The 22,265-nt window shown below is 38.2% G+C and overlaps 1 protein-coding gene and 2 long non-coding RNA genes across 7 annotated transcripts in view; 1 reads left to right on the forward strand and 2 right to left on the reverse strand.

Moving 5' to 3' along the window:
• The window catches only part of PAG1 (phosphoprotein membrane anchor with glycosphingolipid microdomains 1), a 150,046-nt gene that overhangs the window by 23,557 nt on the left and 104,224 nt on the right, over positions 1–22,265 (forward strand). The window contains exon 1 of one of the 3 annotated variants that reach the window (XM_058176473.1): positions 20,964–21,294. The exons of 1 other annotated variant lie outside the window; for it this stretch is intronic. The gene's annotated coding sequence lies outside the window, so the exon portion shown is untranslated. Of the gene's footprint in view, positions 1–20,963; positions 21,295–22,265 lie in introns of those variants that run through there. One more of the 3 variants, XM_058176471.1, reaches the window with a different exon arrangement.
• Positions 2,736–11,919, reverse strand: LOC131194907 (uncharacterized). Of its 2 annotated transcripts, XR_009154344.1 has the most exons (4): positions 8,890–11,919; positions 8,240–8,465; positions 6,714–6,837; positions 2,736–3,189 (listed from the first exon to the last, which is right to left on the reverse strand). It is a non-coding gene; the product is annotated as an uncharacterized LOC131194907 (long non-coding RNA). The 2 variants fall into 2 exon arrangements; XR_009154343.1 differs by having other exon boundaries at positions 8,240–11,919.
• On the reverse strand, positions 11,931–20,774 carry LOC131194908 (uncharacterized). Of its 2 annotated transcripts, none has more exons than XR_009154346.1 (3): positions 20,444–20,774; positions 16,358–16,590; positions 11,931–12,578 (listed from the first exon to the last, which is right to left on the reverse strand). It is a non-coding gene; the product is annotated as an uncharacterized LOC131194908 (long non-coding RNA). The 2 variants fall into 2 exon arrangements; XR_009154345.1 differs by having other exon boundaries at positions 20,189–20,774.

A 22,265-nucleotide genomic window follows, 5' to 3' on the forward strand; every position in this document is an offset into this window, starting at 1 on the left:
GTCTACTATTGACCTCACCCCATTCCTAAGAGGTCTGTAAGGGGTGTGCATAAGAGCACAAACGTGCCTACCATTCCTGTCCTATTGTTTCCTTTCATTATATCCAATTAATATAGTTATTATATACTTATGCTTATATATATGCTTATATATTATATAGTTATTTTCATGCTGTTGTGACAAAATAAATAAATTAAATAAATAAATAAAATAAACTATCTTATCCAAAACTACTGAAAGTGGCCCAAATAATTGTTGAGTACGCAAAGTCTACATCAGTACTGGGTGATCTATGATCCTGAAGGTGCTTTAAGGTTCAGAACCCCTTTTTTTACTTCCCATGGTACCATTTCTGGCTACGATAGCTGAAAGCCTTCATTTTATGATAGGAAGGATATTGAATTTGTTGTGTCAGCTTTAACATGGGTACAATAGTTTTTTAAACCCCTTCCCCAAACCATTGGAAAATTTCAATTCAGCAAGGTTATTATATGCATGAAGATAGAAGATTAGAGAAACACTAATAATGTAGGAACGGATTATTAAGATGTCTGAATTTACAGAAATTGCTAAATTGACTTTGATCAAGGTGGGAACTACAGTTATTTTATAAGCAGGAGGTGTCTATGATAGAAGTGAAAACCTTTTATAGAGCTTTTGATGAAAATGGATAAAAATGAACTGCTGGTTTTAGGATTTATTGATTAAAATGTTTGTTTATGGGAAGAAGGGAACTATGAGATGTAATGGGGAGGATGGAGATAGTAATTACTATGTTTGTAATTGCTACAAAGAAGATTGGAGGTCACTTCTTTAAATACCTTTCTTTTTCCTGCTTTTTGTTATCCTTCATTTTATCCTTTTCTAACCTTTTTCTATTTCTTCTATATTTCTGCAGTTTTTTTAAAAAAATCTTTATAAAATCTTCTTTTAATAAGAATCATTTTTTAAAAAGGAAAATCTCCAACACGTTTGATGAAGCTCCGTAATTCCTGAGCTTTTCCTTCCATCATCAAGAATGTGTGTTCAGCTATTTTTAAACAGTAAGACCATACTGGCTGGAAATGAAAAGAAAGCCCAATGATTAGATTCACTAAACATAGACAGTATTCTATGCTTCAGGATTTTCTCTAACATGCCAATATTCCTTGATTTGCCAGAAAGGAATTATCTGGCAAACAATATGATAAGAAAAGGATTTCTTGGGGTCAGAAATGTTCATTATTCAGTATTGTAAGCATTCAAAACTGCAAAACATTTGATAGTCAGTTTGATATAAGAAGTTATTTATTTATTTGAATTTAGAATAAGATTAAAAGGTAAAGGTTCCCCTCGCACATATGTGCTAGTCGTTCCCGGCTTTAGGGGACGGTGCTCATCTCCGTTTCAAAGCCAAAGTGCCAGCGCTGTCTGAAGACGTCTCCGTGGTCATGTGGCCGGCAAGACTCAACGCCAAAGGCTCACGGAACACTGTTATCTTCCCACCAAAGGTGGTCCCTATTTTTTCTACTTGCATTTTTACATGCTTTCGAAACTGCTAGGTTGGCAGAAGCTGGGACAAGTAACGGGAGCTCACACTACACAGCAGCACTAGGGATTTGAACTGCCAAAATGCCGATCTTTCAATCGACAAGCTCAACGTCCTAGCCCCTGAGCCACTGCGTCCTTAGAATAGAGACGCTCTAAATTCATTCTCAGCCATGGAAATCCCTGGGTAATTTTGGGGCAATTATTTCTTTTCAACAACCTGTTTCATGAGTTGTGGGAATGAAACCTTGAGCTGTTGGAAGAAAAAATGGGTTATACATTAAAAAATAGAATAAATAAAACTGTGCCCAAAACCTATCTATATCTATCTTTAATCATTTTTGTATTCAAATAGTTTTCAAACCTTTATGTTCCAATACTTGTTAGAATCCATTTTTATATATTGGTGGAAAGCAAAGGATAAGAAAATAATGTCTTTAAAAACATAAAACAATCATGAAACCTCCATTTTAAGAAATCCTGATTCAGCTTGATCCTTGATAAAAGAATGTTTGGAAAATGTTAGAAAGTCTTCAAAGTCTCGCTAAAATGTGCCAGAACAGCATCTTGTGATTTTATAACCCTCTATAATATAATTGTATATGCAGAAGTAGATATTTTATTTGCTGTTCATAACAAAAATGGAATATTTTTCTCAAACAAATATATAGCATGCCATAGACTCTTCAGATTTATTCACTAGTGGCAGACTAATTACAACTCATAATTTTTATCCAGCACATATATTTTATTTGTTTATCTGTAAGCTGCATAAACATTATGAGATGAGGCAGGTTTTTCATTCTTAAATAAATTAAATAAATAAATAAATTAAATAAATAAAACTGTGCCCAAAACCTATCTATATCTATCTTTAATCATTTTGTATTCAAATAGTTTTCAAACCTTTATGTTCCAATACTTGTTAGAATCCATTTTATATATTGGTGGAAAGCAAAGGATAAGAAAATAATGTCTTTAAAACATAAAACAATCATGAAACCTCCATTTTAAGAAATCCTGATTCAGCTTGATCCTTGATAAAAGAATTATCTGGCAAACAATATGATAAGAAAAGGATTTCTTGGGGTCAGAAATGTTCATTATTCAGTATTGTAAGCATTCAAAACTGCAAAACATTTGATAGTCAGTTTGATATAAGAAGTTATTTATTTATTTGAATTTAGAATAAGATTAAAAGGTAAAGGTTCCCCTCGCACATATGTGCTAGTCGTTCCCGGCTTTAGGGGACGGTGCTCATCTCCGTTTCAAAGCCAAAGTGCCAGCGCTGTCTGAAGACGTCTCCGTGGTCATGTGGCCGGCAAGACTCAACGCCAAAGGCTCACGGAACACTGTTATCTTCCCACCAAAGGTGGTCCCTATTTTTTCTACTTGCATTTTTACATGCTTTCGAAACTGCTAGGTTGGCAGAAGCTGGGACAAGTAACGGGAGCTCACACTACACAGCAGCACTAGGGATTTGAACTGCCAAAATGCCGATCTTTCAATCGACAAGCTCAACGTCCTAGCCCCTGAGCCACTGCGTCCTTAGAATAGAGACGCTCTAAATTCATTCTCAGCCATGGAAATCCCTGGGTAATTTTGGGGCAATTATTTCTTTTCAACAACCTGTTTCATGAGTTGTGGGAATGAAACCTTGAGCTGTTGGAAGAAAAAATGGGTTATACATTAAAAAATAGAATAAATAAAACTGTGCCCAAAACCTATCTATATCTATCTTTAATCATTTTTGTATTCAAATAGTTTTCAAACCTTTATGTTCCAATACTTGTTAGAATCCATTTTTATATATTGGTGGAAAGCAAAGGATAAGAAAATAATGTCTTTAAAAACATAAAACAATCATGAAACCTCCATTTTAAGAAATCCTGATTCAGCTTGATCCTTGATAAAAGAATGTTTGGAAAATGTTAGAAAGTCTTCAAAGTCTCGCTAAAATGTGCCAGAACAGCATCTTGTGATTTTATAACCCTCTATAATATAATTGTATATGCAGAAGTAGATATTTTATTTGCTGTTCATAACAAAAATGGAATATTTTTCTCAAACAAATATATAGCATGCCATAGACTCTTCAGATTTATTCACTAGTGGCAGACTAATTACAACTCATAATTTTTATCCAGCACATATATTTTATTTGTTTATCTGTAAGCTGCATAAACATTATGAGATGAGGCAGGTTTTTCATTCTTAAATAAATTAAAGTATGGAATACTTTTTATTCTTTACACAGAGTTATATTTTTAACCAAGGATATTAAAATAGAAACGGCTAGGTGAACTGGTATGTATTTTTTCAAGCTTATATAATAAGAGTAATTCTATATGTATAAAATGTTTCCTCCATGAATATCAGTATTATGTCAGTGTTTGCCAAAAAAAACCCCATGAAATGTGATATAGAAATATGTATATGAATCTTTATATATATATATATATATATCAAGGAACAAATGAAATTTAAATGTATAATTTATTCCATGTAGAAACAAATCACAACCATTCAAATTTTAGATTGAGAGAAGACCCACATTAAGAACTATATAAGGATCAATCATAGTGGCAGGCACTATTGTTAACAGTGAAATTACATTCAGTTACTTTTCTATTTCTCCTACCTTTTTTTACATATCGTCTCCATTCATTTTCCAGAGAAACACTAATGTCACCCTGATTTTATGTCCTTTTTAAGAGCCATGGTGGTGCAGTCATAGAATGAAATATTGCAGGCTAACTCTACCCACTGCCAGAAGTTCAAACCCCATTGGCTCAGAGTTGACTCAGCCTTTTGAGGTTGGTAAAATAAGGACCCAGATTGTTGGGGCAATATGCTGACTCTGTAAACCACTTAGATAGTACTGTAAAGCACTGTGAAGCAGTATATAAGTCTAAGTGTTATTGCTATTGTTATTATTTCAAGTGGCACACCAAAAGATCAGTTGCAGAACATTTCACAACAGAATTACAATTTCTATTTAACAAAATAGGATGTCTCTTCATGAAAGTGAAAGGGATAGATAGAAGAATATAACATGACTAAGGAATAAAACCTCATTGCTTCTTGTCGCTTGTAGAGCCCAATTCAAAAATTTCATCAGTGAATTTTGGCTCATTCTAAATAATGATATTGCTTTTTCACAGACCTTGGCTTATGATGATTTATGTATTGATTTTCAGGTGGTTGCCCAGCCTAAGCAGTAACTCATCACTAGCAGGAAGAGATATACCCAATATCCAGAAACAGTGACCATGGCCTACAGCAGTTTCATATTTACCGTATTGCTTTCCCCTGTATTCCTGGCAAAACTATTACAATTATTTAAAAATAGCTGTATTCAGACTGTGTTACATTAGGAGTATTCATCACATGAGCCCTCCAGTGGTGGGTTTCAAATTTTTTTACTATCGGTTCTGTGGTTGTGGCTTGGTGGGCGTTGCATGGCTTGGTGGGCATGGCAGGGGAAGGATACTGTAAAATCTCCATTCTCTCCCCAATCCAGGGGAAGGTTACTGCAAAATCCCCATTTCTTCCTGATCAGCTGGGACTCGAGAGACAGAAAATAGATGGGGGTGGGGCCAGGCAGACGTGGTATTTACTGGTTCTCCGAACTATTCAAAATTTCCACTACCAGTTCTCCAGAACTGGTCAGAACCTGCTGAAACCCACCTCTGGAGCATTCCCAGTAAGTTCCAACAGTGTGCAATATTATGCAGTTGAGATCAGCCTTCAACCATGAATTATATATATATATATATATATATATATATATATATATATATATATATATATATATATATATATATATATATATATATATATATATATATGTTTTCTGAGGTTTCACGGGTGTTTGTATATAGGTCTTTGGTTGTTGGGTTTTCTCCGTGTAAAATTGGAAGTGTCTTGGCGCTGACGAAGTCTCATTCGTCATCTTCAGGCTTCAGCTTCGTGCTTCTGGGAGCAATGTGTGATTGCAGCTGGAAGAAAGGAAGGAAAGGAAGGAAAGGAAGAAACAGCTGCAATCACACATTGCTCCCAGAAGCACGAAGCTGAAGCCTGAAGATGACGAATGAGACTTCGTCGAAACGTCGCCAAGACACTTCCAATTTTATGCGGGAGAAAACCCAAATAACCAAAGACCTACATATATATATATAGACAGAGAGAGCTTCCCAGGCAGGGGTGAAATGTAAAATTTGTTACTACCAGTTCTGTGGATGTGGCTTGGTTGGGAGAGGTAATGTGTGTGGGCATGGCCAACTTTTTTTTTTTTACTTTTAAAAGCATTTTTTTTTGGTCAAAGAGGTTGTAAAAAAATGCTTTTAAAGGGTTCTGATGATCAGGCAACTCAGCTGGGATTGCCAGAGGAAAAAAAGCTTTTAAAGGGTTCTGATGATCCCAGCTGAGTTGCCTGATCACCAGAACCTTTTAAAAACATTTTTTCTACAACCTCTTCAGCCAAAGAGGTTGTAGAAAGCATGCTTTTAAGGGGTTCTGGCAATCAGGCAACTCAGCTGGGATCACCAGAGGAGCCTTTTAAAAGCTTTATTTTTACAACCTCTTCGGCCAAGGTTGTAAAAAATGTTTTTAAAGGATTCTGACGATCCCAGGTGAGCTGCGCAATCATCAGAGGCTTTTTTTTACTTTTAAAAGCATTTTTTCACCAGAAGAAAAAAATGCTTTTAAAAGTAAAAAAAAAACCTCTGATGATCGTGTGGCTCAGCTGGGTATAGGGAGGGGCAGGGATTTTTGCTACCGGTTCTCCGAACCACGAACTGCCATCACTACCAAACCGGGAGCATTTCACCCCTGTTCCCAGAATATTCTGAAATCTTCTTCACATGACCATCCTTGAAGAAAGCTAGTATTTCAAAGGAGACCACAGTATAAAACTATATTGAGTTGGTCAAATATGTCAGCTTTGGCTTGTATCAAGATAAATGTTCATTTCTTATTCATTTTTTTTTAGATTAAGTTACCTAAATATAGATACAATGACCTTATGTGCCAGTTTAGAAAGTGCTTGGGGGATTTCACTTTCTAGGAGAGGACACTTAAGGGCAAGACTTCTACTCTGAGTTTCCACTTCAGAGACTTTGGTGGACCATATTCAGGCTATAAACAAAACTAACACAGTTCCTTTCAAATATAAAACTACTGACCTAATTTTCAGGTATCTAGCTGAAACGCTTCTGGCATTCTGCATATACCAGATCTGTCACTATGGTAATGTTTTATTTTCAGAATATTTAATATAGATACTGCCATGCAGACTGGGTTCTTTTTCTGGAGGAAAAAAACATAAATGCACACTTGTAAATATTCTTGTGTACATGGTGGTTCAGATTCAGTTGCAGAAAGATGTTTCAAAGCATGAGGAAATGTAAACTTAGCACCTGCAACTCTTTAAAGCAGCTGCTTTGCTTCCTGCTGGGATTGCATAAATGTTCTATTAAAAAGGTATTGTTGCTTTAAAGAGTTGTACGCAGATTCTACAGGTGCTTTCTTACGAACTTTAAAACCTATTTAGAAAGTGAATGTGAAGCACTCCACAACCCTAACATATACACAATAGGAAAAAATGATATCTTTTCCTTTCCATCAGTTTATTTCTTGTTTTAAAATGCCATGACACATTTTCTTTTGATGATTAAAAAACTCTTGACTAGAATATTTGAATTCTTTTCTTGTTAGAAAACAATATATATTTTCAATAACAATTTACAAATTAAATAGACAAGTATTGATTTAAAAAGGAAGTTAGTATTTTTGCCTCATCAAAACCTTTGGAACTCAAGTTCCAAATAAATCAATCAATAAATAAGTAAATACAATTAAGGGGAGGACTCACTGAGAAAAAGATCAGATTGCATTAAAGCTACATCAGAATGCTTAGCCTGTTATGAAGACCAAATCTCAGCTTAATATCACTATTATAGTTTTGCCACCATAGGAAAGAAAGCATAGTCTGGATCAGCTAATGCCAGTACTCCTAATCATATACTGTACCTTCTCATTTATTGAGTTACAACTTCCATTATCCCCCCAAAGCATAACCTCCAAGTCTCCTGAGGATGATGCAGTTGTAGTCTTACACATGATGAAAACATTGGGTTGGGAAGTTGATAATAGCTGAAAGCCAGTAATTAGTCCCTTATATTTCAACTGTCTGGGCCAGATCTCCTGGTGCATGTTTTTTCCTTAAGTTTAGCTCTCTATCTTGATGCCAGGAATCAATATGCTGTTCAAAATTTTTATTCACTTAATACAAGTATGACTTTCCAGATCATCTGGAAGCCTTCTTACATTTTAGTTATAGAGAATCATGTAAATAATAATTTTTAAAATTTATTAGATTCGTTTGCTGCCCATCTTGCTTCAAGGCGTTTCTGATTACATAGTTGATTAGGGAGATGAACAGATCCTTGGAGAGTCTAAAAGTCAACTCCATTATTCATTATTGCTCAATAGATCATACCCTTGTGTTCACTTGCCTGCTTTCAGTGGTCTGCTATTTATCACTCTGTAATAATAAAAAATTCGTCTTTCGTCTGGCTTCAAAGAGGGTTGCTTCCTGCAGTTGCTAGATGACAGCCAATGTCTTTTGACATTGACTGTTCAATGTCAATAAACAAGAAACCCAACAATAGAGTAGCTAATAGTAATATCACCAAAGGCAGTACCTTACCCGTTTAATGCTACTCCTTTTCTTTCTTTCTGAGCAGAAAGCTACATTTGAGTTTTAATGACCACAGTTGGTTTGGGTTCACTTCTCTCTGCAGGTGGGCCATTAATTGAAATAGAAATTTTGAAGATCTATTTTTAATTTATTCCTCAGGCAGACTTTGATGTGCTTCCAAGTATTCTGAGAAGACAATTATAACAGACTCACAGCCCAGCTATTTCTCTCCTTTCTGAAAGAAAAATAAAAGGGCTAGGCACACATACAAAAGATGATCAGTTCAGCATTTTCACAACATAAGGCAATTGCTTGTAGGTCATTATTACTATATACAGCAACAGAGAAATCGGTATGGAGTATTTGCATCTAAGTAAGCAAAGCAGCTTTGGATCCTGCATCGTTATCCACTTCAGATCCAAATCTGATGTAACCCAACTCCCAAACACAACAAGCTCTTTGTAGCTAACAAAACATTCCCTTTATTAGGAGCATCAGCAGCCACTCTCTCACAGCAGGCTACAAAGTCTCTAAGTCATGTGGAAAGTGATGCTCGCTCCCTTTCCCCCTGAACTGGCCTAAAACACCAGGAGTCTCTCTCTCTCTCTCTCTCTCTCTCTTCCCACACTTGCAAAGGAAGTCCTGGAAGGTGCGCTCACTTTTTTCCAGCAGCAGAGACACATGCTCAGAAGGCGCTGCAGATGCCAAGAATTCTGATCATTTCCACTCAGGATTCGGAAGTGCAGGGTATCAGTGGCAGACCGGCAGGGAGATGAATAGTTGTCTGCCACACCTATTTATCTCTGCCCCCTGCCTTTTATCTCAAGAACTAGGGTGAGCTTCACTAGCAGCAGTGGCTCTTCTGTCCCAAGGACCGTCCCATAGATTTCCACTGCTCTCCTCTTCTCTGCCTTCTGCATATCCGCGCGTCAGGCACTGGACCCAGCTGTTCCTCCTCTTCTTCATCAGCCACCTCCAGACCTGGGAGCTGTTAACTTTCCATCTGAGGGCTGATGGATGTCCCAGGCTCCATCTCTGTCTCTATTTCTGACAGCTCCATTCTTTCTTCCCCCTCAGAGCTCTCAGATTGCCTTGATGCTGGCCCTGACTCCCACGCCATCTCCTCATCTGATTTGGCTGCTAAAGGGGCTGGCGTCCAACAGGCCACAACATCTGGCCTGCCAAATTTTAAATAGCATCTGCCCACTAGCAATTCATTCAACATGTTTTGAGTGTGTGTAGGAGGGGAGGGCAAGGAGCATCTAAGGAACAAATGAAAATAACTGATAAGAGTATCTTGAAAAAAATGCATTACTGATGATTTTCCCTCAAAGATTATTAAAAAGGACAAAGTAGATACTAAGCTGTTTAGACCTGTAACTTGCATTAAGTTTTCTTAACAAAATTAACATTTCATAATTATAAAATGTTTTACTCACTTTTACTCAGGCTTAAAACCGATTTCAATAACTGTTACATTTGAATAAGATGTTCAGGAGTATACCATTACCAAAATTCATGATGTGAGATAGTTTGCATCTCATTTTATCTATTAAATTCTGTTCACCAGGTACTAAGGAAGTAAAAAAATGCATTGAAAACACAATAATGAAGACAATTAATCTGAACTCTCTTGTAGAAATAGTTTTTTGTGGAAGACAGAATTTTCAACTGCCTCAATGAAGTCCCATTCTATCTTCAGGCTTCAGGTCTGCCACAAATCCTACTGTGGGAATTTTGGGAGGGAGGATTGAATAGAGGAAAAAAGATATGTAGTCAAAATAAAATTCTTTATAGGAAGTCAAGGCCATGGTGTACTGCAGCTGTGTTGAGAAGAATGAGGAGGTATGTTCTGTTCCAGATGGTACCTGATTAGATGTGTGGTGGACATGTGGGAGAGGGGCAAGGTCTTGAACTTTCTTTTGGGTGTGGAAAACCCAGAAGCTCTCAGATTTGGGTTTTCCCAGATGTGCCAATATGACATCTCTAATAAAAGTTAGCTTTGAGGAATTTCAAGCCTCAGAGTTTGATTTCATTGGGGGGTGTTACTTGGAACCCTGACAGAAAGAGCTGGAGAAAACTACAAAGTACAAAGACCAAGTAACAGTACCATGTCTTTTGGCAAAAGAAAGCAAAGATAGTACCAGTGGTAATAGGTGCCTTGGGTGCAATCCCCAAACAACTGGAGTACCCCTTGAATACCAGCAGTTGCAAATAGCAGCTTTATTTGCAACAGCTTACATCCTGCAATGATACATACTACTGATACCTTTAACACCAACAAACAACATCTGTTTATCCCAGATCCTTGGACAAAAATGCCAAATCCAGTCTGAACACCTGGCTGACTGTATGATAAACCATAATAATAAAAATTTAAAAAAATGATGATAAAATAAGCAAAGGTGGTAACAATGATAATAGGTGCCTTGGATGCAATCTCAAAACACTGAGCATCACAAGCACCATTGGCATTGACAAACTCACCATCAATCAATACAGCTTACATTCAGTGATGAGACCCTTTATCACATTCACATCTACTTATCCCAGGTCTATGGTAAGGATCCAATAGTTGGACAAAAATGCCAACTCTATTCTGAATATGTGGCTGATTATGCAATGAACCAAAATAATGATGTGGATGATGATGACGATAACAACAATAATAATAAACATGATTTGAATAAAACCAAATAGCTCATAACGGAATTGGAAGCCAAGTCCTATGAAAAAGGGATCAAACAATATGTTTAGTCTATAGGAGAGAGAGCCTTCAGATATCTAAAGAGCTGTCAAACAGAGGAGACAGCGTAGTTCTCTTTCACCCTAAAGGGACAAAACCAAAACTAGTGGATTGAAAGTGGGTTCAATTTATATGCATAACTGGGAGAGGTTTCCTGACAGGAAGAGCTGTGAAGCAGTAAAATATGCTGCTTCATGAAGTGGTACATCCCACTTCACTGGAAGTCTTCAAACCGAGGCTGGACACCCACCCACCTGCTAGAAATACTTCAATAGATTCTGCACTAAGCAGAGGTGGACTAGATGACCTCTAACATCTAGGATGTATCTTCTCGTGTTATGATTATCATCCTAAAAATTCTTGTTTCTGTGGTTCACTTGATCTTAAAAAAAAATCAAGGGGCTTCCAGAAATTGAGGACAACAGCCAAAGTTAGTAATCTATTTATAGTAAGAAGGTTAACATAAAATCTAGTTTGTGTTAAGACCTACCTCCCACTGGTAGAGCTATTCTAGAATCAGATTTTAATTCTAGCATCTATCTGTGTGGAAGTAATTTCCAAGATAGACACACTTGGGATAAATCTTCTCAGTTCTAAGCATTGTTTTCAAGGAAGGCCTGGTTTTCAGTTGGGAGTAGTAAATTTAGCTATCCAGAAGCATTCCACATTAAACAAGACAAAGAACTATCTGTAATTGGTTTGCCTAAATTGTCAGTCTTGTCTGACAGGATTTATTTTACACATATCTCACACAATGCAAGTTGGCATTGATTTGAGAAATGAATTGCCCTGGATGCAGCTATTCAGTTTCTGTCAAGTTGGTGGTTTTTTTTTTTTAAAGCTGCAACAGAGCTATATTAAATCATGCAATTTGCCAGCAGCAATTCCATTCTGGAACACTGCTTGAATGAAGCAGATCCATTCTAACAACTTACATATCTTTGCCAAGGCCCATTAAATTTATTGACTTGTAGAGTTCAAAAAGTGGGCACGATTTTCTCCATACTGTATTTTTATTGGCATATCTTGCAGCAGTGGCATGATAATTGTCCAAATAGTAGGAAAGAGCGGCTAACCTTTCTAAAGGATTCAAAGCCTTTGTTGAAATAACAAACTCTTTATTCAGAAGAATCAATAATATTGCAGAGAGGAATAGATCAAAGAGCTTCAGAGTTTTTTTAAAGCAATAACAATTTTGCAGTTTTTATACTGATGTGAAGAATTGCAGCTATGATTATTATTATGGATGCTTTAAATTGATAACCACGATGCAAAATTATAAACTACTGTAATAAACAAACATATACACATATATCGGGAAAAGTGTTTTAAACAAAACATTTGCAGAATAATGGCAAGATGTTTTATTCCGTTCTAAATATTTTTAAACAAGTCTATTAGTAGACTTACATTTTAAAGTAGCAACAAAAATGAAACTTGCTGCTTCTAGAAATTCATCACTGCATCCAGTAGAAATCAGAATGACAGAATGGAAAAGGCCCTGGTGTGCGTGTGCTGGAGTGGCAATAATTCAATTCCTCTACGGAGTTGAGCCCATGACTAACAATGCTTGGTCAGTCATAATGCAAGTAGAACCAGCAGCTGAAGGAGAAGATGACACTTGATTAGCAATATGAATTTAATGGTTCATTCAGAAAAGGACACCAGAATGTAGTCTGGAATGAAGATGTCTGCACTTCATACAGCAAAAATATAGATATTTCATTGAGTCAAAATATTGTTTGCTTTCCCAGCTTATTTTATTAGATGGATCTACCTACTATCCTTATAAACCATGGTCATGCTTTAGCATCTTGTGCAACATAGCCACCTGCTTTATTCAGCAACAAATCGTGGTTTATTATAGGTATGATCATTAGTCCATGAGTATCTGCACTTTAGCCAGTGCCGTCAATTGACATGACTTAATTTCCCCAAATTTTTGAAACATCCAAATAGAGGGGAGGAGGAGGAGGAGGAGGAGGAGGAGAAGGGAAAGAAGAAGAAGAAGAAGAAGAAGAAGAAGAAGAAGAAGAAGAAGAAGAAGAAGAAGAAGAAGAAGAAGAAGAAGAAGAAGAAGAAGAAGAAGAAGAAGAAGATTATTCTCTGATGTTAATACAAGTAGGTCAGCAGCAACTGATCTGCTTTTGGCTCGAAAACTGGTAATTAGTAGCAGCAAATCAGCAGGACAGTGTGGCTGGCCTGTTTTTTGCCATCATGCAAGACACATGAAATGCTGAGCATGTGGAGTGGTATCGCTATGCAAGCTCCATAATGCAATGGTGCCACAAAGGAAGGCATGTAAAGGACAGAGCATCCTATAAAATGTCATATTTTGCTGTTGGGATCCTTAGGCTTAGCCTATTTTTCTGATAAGGTGGGAAATGGCACCATGAGCTTTTTGGCTTTTTGTTGAAATAGTAAGTATTCAGCATTGTTGAAATCAAAATCCAAAAGCTTTTACTTAATATATAGTGATACTCAAGCCTCTGTTATCTTTTACTAAAATCTCTCTTTTTTTAGACCATTTGGCACATTTAGAATGTTAGAAATACAAATCTAATATTAATTTATTTACATATATACATATATGTATAAAGGATACATTGAAATAAGGGAGAAAAAATGGACAAGTCAGAAATGTTTAACCGTTGCGAAATTGTTGAAAAGAAACTATTGTTAAAAAATTCTTTTTTGTTTTTTGAAAAATGTTTAATAAAAATAATTTTAAAAAAAGAATGTTAGAAATACATTTATTTCTGTTCATTCCTTTTTAAAAACAACCAGAGAATTTGTTCTGTGCATCCTTTCCTTTATTGAAAAAAAGGGAATTTTATGGGTTTGAAGCATCAAATAAATACATGCAGCAAACCCAACCTCCTTAAACAGATGTTCCTCTTAAGAAGATTATTCTATGCTTCAGACAGCTTTGCTTCTTATATGCAGAGACATGATATGTAGGATTTCTGGTGCTGTATCCAAGGTTGCAACACCATAAAAAATAACTTCATAAACACTGGAAAAGCTGCTTAGTTTAAAAGCCCTAGTCCTTCTTATATTTACAGTAACCAATGAGCAAACGATAAAAAGGAATATGAAAGCAGAATCCAATGCATTAGCTACTACTTCAGAAGTGAATGAGCTAATAGCATTAAAACTGCAAGTTGAGAATGGAAGGGATACTAGAATATTCATAAAAACACTGAACAGCTTTTGTACAAGTTGAACATATGGTAGATTTCTACACCTTCTACAAACAAAAACACACATTTTTTTTAACCTTATAAATAGCAAATGCTACAAAAATTTCAAAGAATTTCTCCAGTCTCTGTTTACCAATAAAGGAGAATATTTGTAGCTCAGTGATGAAATGAGGGATCCTTGGTGCTGTCTGAGCTTGGTGGTTTTCTTGCAGACATTTCATTACCCAAAGTAGGTAACATCATCAGTGCTAGTAAGGAGTGGGGTTTGCTCTTTATATTCTAGTGGCTTGTCCTGTCAGTGTTCATGGGGAGTGGTCTTAGAGGTTCTTTGTTTGGTCTGTTTACTGTTAGCTTGCTTGGCAGTTCCTTGATTCGGGTATTATTTGCTTCTTGATTGTTGGTCTGATGTTAATCTTGGAGTTAATATATGGTTATCTGGATGCTGATTGCTGATGGGGAGGTGTTCTGATCTTTTTGTTCCCTTTTGGCTTGTTGATTGTTTCTTTCATATAGTATGTAGATATTTAATTTCACGACACATGGACAGACTTAACCATAGTTTCAGCTGGAAACTGTGAACATCCTAGACCAAGTCAAGCCCAAAAATACTAGGGAATTTCTAGAAGCCTGGCATTCTAATAAATTAGCCATCAATAGACACATAGACAAAAACAATATCTACACACCATACAAAAGAGACAATTAACAAGCCAAAGGGGGACCAAAAAACCAAAACCACTGCCCACCAGCAATCAGCCCCAGATGAACATAGATTACCCCCAAGATTAACATCACACCAACAATCAAGAAGTAAACAATACCCCCATCAAGGAACTGCCAAACAAGCTAACAGTAAACAGACCAACCGGAAAAACCTCTAAGATCACCCCCATCAACTGGGGTGATCTTAGAGGTCTGGGCAAGCCAAGCTAAAATAAACTAACAGCAAATTCCAGTCCTTACAACACAGATGATTTTATCTAGTTTGGGAGATGAACCATCTGCAAGAAAAAAAACCAAGCTCAGAGAGCACCAAGAACCCCTCAGTTTCTGTCTATTTTGTGAAATCTTTTGGTGTTTAGCTTAGTTTTGATGATTTCTGGAACTCAAAATTTAGAAGGAAAAAAAACCGTTCATTCTTGCTAAGTCAAGAACAAAATCTAAGGCTTTCCAGACACTGATGGACTTTTACAGTAATTCTACCGATGTACAAGTGTTCACAATCTGTTTCTGGTGACAATCTACAGCTCTTCCAAGATCATTTTGGTAATATTCCTATAATGACTCCATCCATATATTTTATTCACTCTCTTCCTCTTATTCTACTTTCTTCAACCTTACAAGCATAACATTTTTCCTAGTCCATAGTAAAATTATATGACTTTCTCCTTGCTGAGGATTGCCTCAAGAAGAGCAACTGCTAAGAACTTTATCTAGATCTATTACCACACATATATTGTCTTTTCCTCCAGCTATCCATTTCTACTAGAAGAAACACATCCTGGGTTATTATTGAGCTTTGCTTATTCTTCATGATAGTTTCTAAGTTTATCATTGCCTTATAATCACATCTCTCTGCTTCTACACTGTCTATAAAGGCTGAAACTGGTAAAGTAGAAACCAATTATTGTTGGACCAGAAAGAACAGCCATAGCTGCCTTCCACAGCTTTGCAGAAAGTCAGAAAATATTCTTTCACTCAGAAAGGTGTGGAAAAAAAACCTTAGCGTTTAAATTCTGGAATCAGACATATACATCTATTGATTACTACCATATAGGCAGTAAGCAAATTTTCTACATATCTGACTTCTTTTCATCTGTAATAAAGCAAATTACTTAAACTGAATCTGCAAAAGTTATATTGTTAGCTAGTTACAACATGTAGGATTGAGTTTCTGCAGAACAGAGATTTATTGACTGCTGGAAATTTGACATTGTCCAATTTTACCTCTTCTTGAACCAAAATCATAAAGCTATTTACCAACTTCACTTCTTTGCCATTAACTGTAGTTTATTTAGGATTTTGGTTGATATTAAGCATGCTGATTAATATTTCACTTTCATAATCTGGTTTTAAGGTTTCCTTACATTCAGCTAACAAAGTGGTATCTGTATTTCTCAAAATATTAGCATAAACAAGATTTACTTTCCAATATTATGGAAAGATTTTAGCTATTACCTGCTTCTATTGGGGCTCAGCAGTTAAGACACTGGGCATGTTGGCTGGAAAGTTGTGATAGGGTACGTTCCCAATAGACTGTTTTTATTAGTCCCATGAATTCAAGATAAGAAATAGGAAACAGGAATGGTCATTCATATATTCCATACAACTCTCAAGTGTTTTTCTCTATTGACCATGATGTCTAGAACTGTTATGAATTTTTTGCGAACCACAGATTCTCTACCTCTGACCTAAAGAATAAAAATTGTCAGATTAAAAAAAAGTCAGCATCCAAAATGCATTTCCCTAGTCATGTTGAACACAATAGAATTTTTTAATAGATTCTCTGCAAGCACAGAGTGTCTCACACATGCATACAAAGCCATAATTAGTTGCACAGTAACACTCCCTCTACAATTAATTATTTCATTAAATGATGAGCCACATAATCATGACAATAATAAAAACCATTCACACATTTAATCTATGTACAATCATAAGAAGGATTTATTTTAGGGTACCTTCTGTAATTAAATCTTGCTACTTTTTATGTTGTGAGACTATTTAAAATGCAAAAAAGGATATCCAAACCAGATCTTGCTAACACAAAGAAAATTCAAGGTTTTAGTGAAAATGAAACAACTAAGCAGTCTTGCATAAATCAGTTACTTCTCTCCTTGCTTCCCCTACTTCCTGGCAATACTTCTTACCATGCAGAATGTAACTGAGGAAGAAAAATGCCAAACAGTATTTTTAGCCACGTGTGTTGCAAGCATTGTAATAACTGCATATTAGTTTCAGTTCAGTTAGGGTATAATGGCTGCCTTTCAGTTTGTTGCCTAAGTGGGACTGAAATGTACAGAGGTATGTTTATTCAAAGAGTGAGCTTCCATTGAATTGGACAGAGTACTGTAACTTGGAATAGTCTTATAGCCTCCACACATTTTAATAGAACATACGTTAATCAGTGAAGAGTCATTTTACACAATATTGTAGATCTGGTAATCACACACCCATGTGCCAAGGGAAAATACTAGCTGAATAGTGTTCCCATACATGATCATATGAATTCAGACTAGATTTTATCCTCTGTTGATGAAAGCAAGATTATATGATGGTGCAGTATGTGGCAGAAAGACAGTGAACAATCAGATTTGATATATTAGTTAACATCTCAAAGAGAGAGACAGTTTGGTTTAATGGTTAGGTATCAAAGTAGAATTGGCAGCCTAAGTTCTAAAGCTGCCTTAGGCATAGAATCACCCATGACTCCATTTCAACTCTAGCCACTGCTAAAATTGTTGCCAAAAAAACTGCAGGGACTGGGGGGTCAGACACTAAAACTCAAGCCTGATTCAATGCCCAGACCATCCTGCAAAAATCCCAAGCACAGTATTTCAGCTCACAATTTTCAACTGTATAACATGTAGAGCAGTGGTGAAATCCAAATTTTTTTACCACCGGTTCCGTGGCCGTGGCTTGGTGGCCGTGGTGTGGTATGGCTTGGTGGCCGTGACAGGAAAAGGATATTGCAAAATTCCCATTCCCACCCCACTCTGGGGCCAGCCAGAGGTGGTATTTGCTGGTTCTCCGAACTACTCAAAATTAAAAAAAGAACTACTGGTTCTCCAGAACCTGTCAGAACCTTCTGGATTTCACCCTTGATGTGGAGTATTGAGATTAAAACTGATTTAATGTTGTAGACAGAACTAAACTTGATTCATGAGGGAAAAAAGACACTAAAATAAAATGGGTTATATTTCTCCCTATTTGGCATTTTTCTAGAGGATGTCATCTAGATTAGTCATATTGCTTTCTGGTCTTACCTTTTGAACAGAAGTACCACCAAGATTCTTACTTTATTTTAATAGAGTGCAGTTTATAAATAATGCAACAGTTATAAAGCTTCTTACTGAAAGTTGTTACTTTTCTTTTCATTGTATGGCATAATATGATGTTTTCCACCTAGACCAGGGGTCTCCAACCTTGGTCCCTTTAAGACTTGTGGACTTCAACTCCCAGAGCTTTGCTGGCTGAGGGACTCTGGAAGTTGAAGTTCACAAGTCTTAAAGGGACCAAGGTTGGAGACCCCTGACCTAGACTCCCTAGTTGAGGTGGGCTGCTATAGAAATCAGATAAATAAATAAATAAATAAATAAATAAATAAATAAATAAATAAATAAATAAATAAATAAATAATACGGTGGCTATATTTACATGATACTAGAAGTCTGGTTTATCATAAATCACCGATAAGAATCTTACATAAATGTTATACTAGATGATCGAATAATGTCTAGCCAGTTACCATGTCTGTTGGCCAATATTACATCAGCTTTTATGGTGACTGACTAACACTTCTTGGGTTTGTCTGAAGACTGGACAGTTAAAACATTCCTCTGCAATGACTGGATTGGACTAGAGCCATTACATGAGTAGGGAAGGGCTAGAACTCCCTGGCTTACCCCGTCAGATATATATGTCTTTTTACTTTTTCAGTGCCTGCAGAATTTGTATGTTGCAGATGCTGCAGCTGGAACAGCAGCCCCATTTTGTAAGGACACCTGTTTTCTATCCCTGAATGACAAAATGAGGAGTTAAACATAAAGTAATCCCCGTCTGGGTTTCTCTCTTGATCTGCGGATTAGAGAAGTCAGCTAAAAGCAAGCTCGAAGTACAAATTTAAGGACCCTCATATTACAGACAGGGACATTTACTGAGCCCAACATGCCATGGCTTAGCATATCACACAGATTAATTCAATGTCTTAATTTATTCATCATGCTAAGCCATGAACTACAATACCAGTAGCTGGTAAACCGCAATGAAGATAGTCCTCGACTTACAAAATTTTGTTTTGTGACAGTTTGAAGTTACAACATCACTGGAAAAAAGTGACTTGTGACCATTTTCCCCCTTACCATTACAGCATCATCCCCATGGTCATGTGATCAAAATTCAGATGTATGGCAACTGATTCATATTTATGACGTTTGCAGTGTCCCAGGGTCATGTATTCACTTTTAGTGACCTTCTGACAAGCAAAATCAATGGGGAATCCTAATTTACTTAACAACTGTGTTACTAATTTAATAGCAGCAGTGATTCACTTAACAATTGTGCAAGAAAGGTAATAAAATAGGGCAAAACTCACTTAACAAATGTCTCATTTAGCAACAGAAATTTTGGGCTCAATTGTGGTCATAAGTCGAGGACTACCTGTGGTTAGTTTGAGTTCACAAAATGAAGTGAATGAGTTCTATGAACCAATCGCATTCCATTAACTTCAAGATGAGTCACCTGTGTTATGTTTGCCGAGTGACTTAATATTGTAACTTCTCTAAAGATATAATCAAGTCACTGAAGAAACCTGGGAGCATCTTTTCACAGCTAGCACATTTTTTCCCCAAAAGGCATAGTTTTTGTGAACTTTGTGTACAATAATTAATGAACTCGAAATTGATATCATGATTCAAAACAAGCATAATGCCAAATCAACTTCCCATGACACTCTATAGCCAACCTCAGAGGGAATGTCTTAGAAAACTGGAACTCCACCATTGAGTAGGAGGTTGCTGAACTCACATCATCACATATCAGAAGTCCAATGGGTTGAAATGCATTACACTTGTTAATGGATAAGTGTTTGCCCTGTGCAGTACTCCATCTCTTAGATAACTTGTATATGTATTAACCTTTCTTTCCCTTTTTCACCCCAGCCTAGTCGTTGTACTGCATCTGATGAAGGGGGTTGCAACTCCCAAAAGCTTGTCTTTTAATAAAATGTGCTAAGTCTGAAAAGGTGGCACAAGATTCCTTCTGATTTTTCTGCCACCCTCACAGTAATACCTCTCTCCTTCTGGGTGAAATCACTGATGGCCAAGAGATGCTGTGATGCCTGCAATGAATCATCAAAGCGCATCAGACTTGATTAAAATCACCCGATCGGGATGATCGCTTAAGCCCTTCCAGCTTTCGAGGTATGAGACGGCCCACTGACCCAGTTAAAGGCTGCACTGGTCACCATCTGCCCGGTTTAAAAAACTGGCCATTCCTGCCCGCGCAGGGATCTTTCACTGGCCAGGCCAGGCGAGCTTCACCAACCTGACGCCACGGATAGCGGGGGGAGGGGGGAAACTAGCCTCCCCTCGATGAAAAAGGCTGGCTGGCAATATTGCTCCGACGGAAAGTTCAGGGGAGCGCCGCGCGCTCCTCCTCCGAGGTCAGAGAGGCGCGGACGGAGAAGCGCAATTGCCCAGCGAGACGGAGGAAGCGGCTGGCTCGGCCGTCGACCGAAGGACCAAGACGGCTGCGACCTCCGTCTCGCCCTCAAGGAAAGCCGCCAGCTCGCCACTTTCGTCATTTGACCGATGCCGCCGCCGCCAGCAGTGCCGGCGGTGGCGAGTCTTACGAACTGGCGCTCATGCGCATTGCCGGCGATGCTTTCGAGCTGTCCTCTCCTGCTCCGCTGGCGCTCCTCCTTCTCGCGGTGGCGCAGCGGCGGCTATTACTAGAATCGTGCGGGGTGTTTTTTTTTTCTTCCCCCGCTCTTCTCCCGCCCTCCCGTATCAAAATTCCTGAGTCGGGGAAACTGCCTACTGTGTGTGTGTGGGGGGGGGGGGGCTCTTCTTCTCCCTCGCCTTCTCCCCGCGCCTGACTGCGAAAGAGTGAGTCGGATGCCCTGGGCGCCGCGCTTGCTCGTTCCCTGGCGGCGTTTCCCTCGCCACCCTCCCCGCCGCCTCCGTTTAATTTGCCAAACGAGATTGCGGAGGGCTCCAGGCTCCCCAGGCTGGCTCCCGTTGGACTCGGCGCTTCTCGCCGCAGGAGTCGCAGCCGTAGAGCGGCAGTCCCGGCTGCCGCCTCTGGAGGCGCGGCGACTCAACGCTGGAGAGGTGGGGAGAGCATCTTCGGCCGCGGACTGTCCGGGGAGTCCAGCGGAGGTACTGCGATTTCTGGTAAGTCGTGAAAAGGTTGGCATTTTAATACGGACCCCGACAAATGACGAAATGACGGGCCCCCTTCTGCTTATGGAGACTTTCCTGCGGCAGGATCCCAGGAGCCATTAGATCTTGGAGGGGTGGGGAGCGTGGCTTAGGCTGGCTCTAAGTAGTGAGGGCAGGCAGGGTACTCTATAGATGCTCAGGACAGGAGCATTTTGGGAAGCTACAAGAGCCCCCAGATTCGGGAACCGTAACTGGGACCCAGAAAACTGAACTCCCTGTTCAGAAAGAGCTTTCGCAGTTGGAAGTAAGGGAGCGCAGGGGCCAGAGGATGCCGACCTTTGCTTCTGGATTCCTAAATGGAGAAGGAACAAGTGGCCGCCAGCCGGTTATCCTATGGTCTCAGAAGATTTAATCCGAGGGCTAATGCAATACACACAGAATTTGAAGAGTGAGCAGGCAAATAGCCCCTGAAAAGGCTTTCTTTCTGCATCTCAAGAACGAGATGCCATTGATCCGAAGAGGACAGCATTTTGCTAACAGTTGTGGGGCTTGCAGAAGACTGAGACCGAGAAGGGTGGTGCAGTTTTGGGGTACAGAAATGGCTACCACTTAACTCCCCCGTGCAAAGAGGGATTTTTAGCCTTCTCCCAGAAGAAAGTTCAGTGGAAATCAATAACTTGAGCTGGTGCATTTCTTGGATCTTAAGATTGTGGTATCAGTTAATTGATTGCAGCTTGACTTCGGAGTGGGCAAAATGCAGTGGAATGATGTTCCTGGTTCAGTTTATGAAACTTGCTGGGTGGTCTAGGGAAAAATCCTAGCATAAATGTGTACAGACGAATGGGAAATGATAAAATTGTTTCTGAGAGGCACTTTAGAAGGCTTTGGGGAGAAGTGGGTTGAAGAAAGCTCAAGAGGAAGGAAGAAGCTGAGAGAGTAGATGTAACTTGGCATAATGTCTAAATAAATTAGTGGAAGGTTGC

The sequence above is a fragment of the Ahaetulla prasina genome, chromosome 3, assembly GCF_028640845.1.
Source record: "Ahaetulla prasina isolate Xishuangbanna chromosome 3, ASM2864084v1, whole genome shotgun sequence".
Taxonomy (NCBI): Eukaryota; Metazoa; Chordata; class Lepidosauria; order Squamata; family Colubridae; genus Ahaetulla; species Ahaetulla prasina.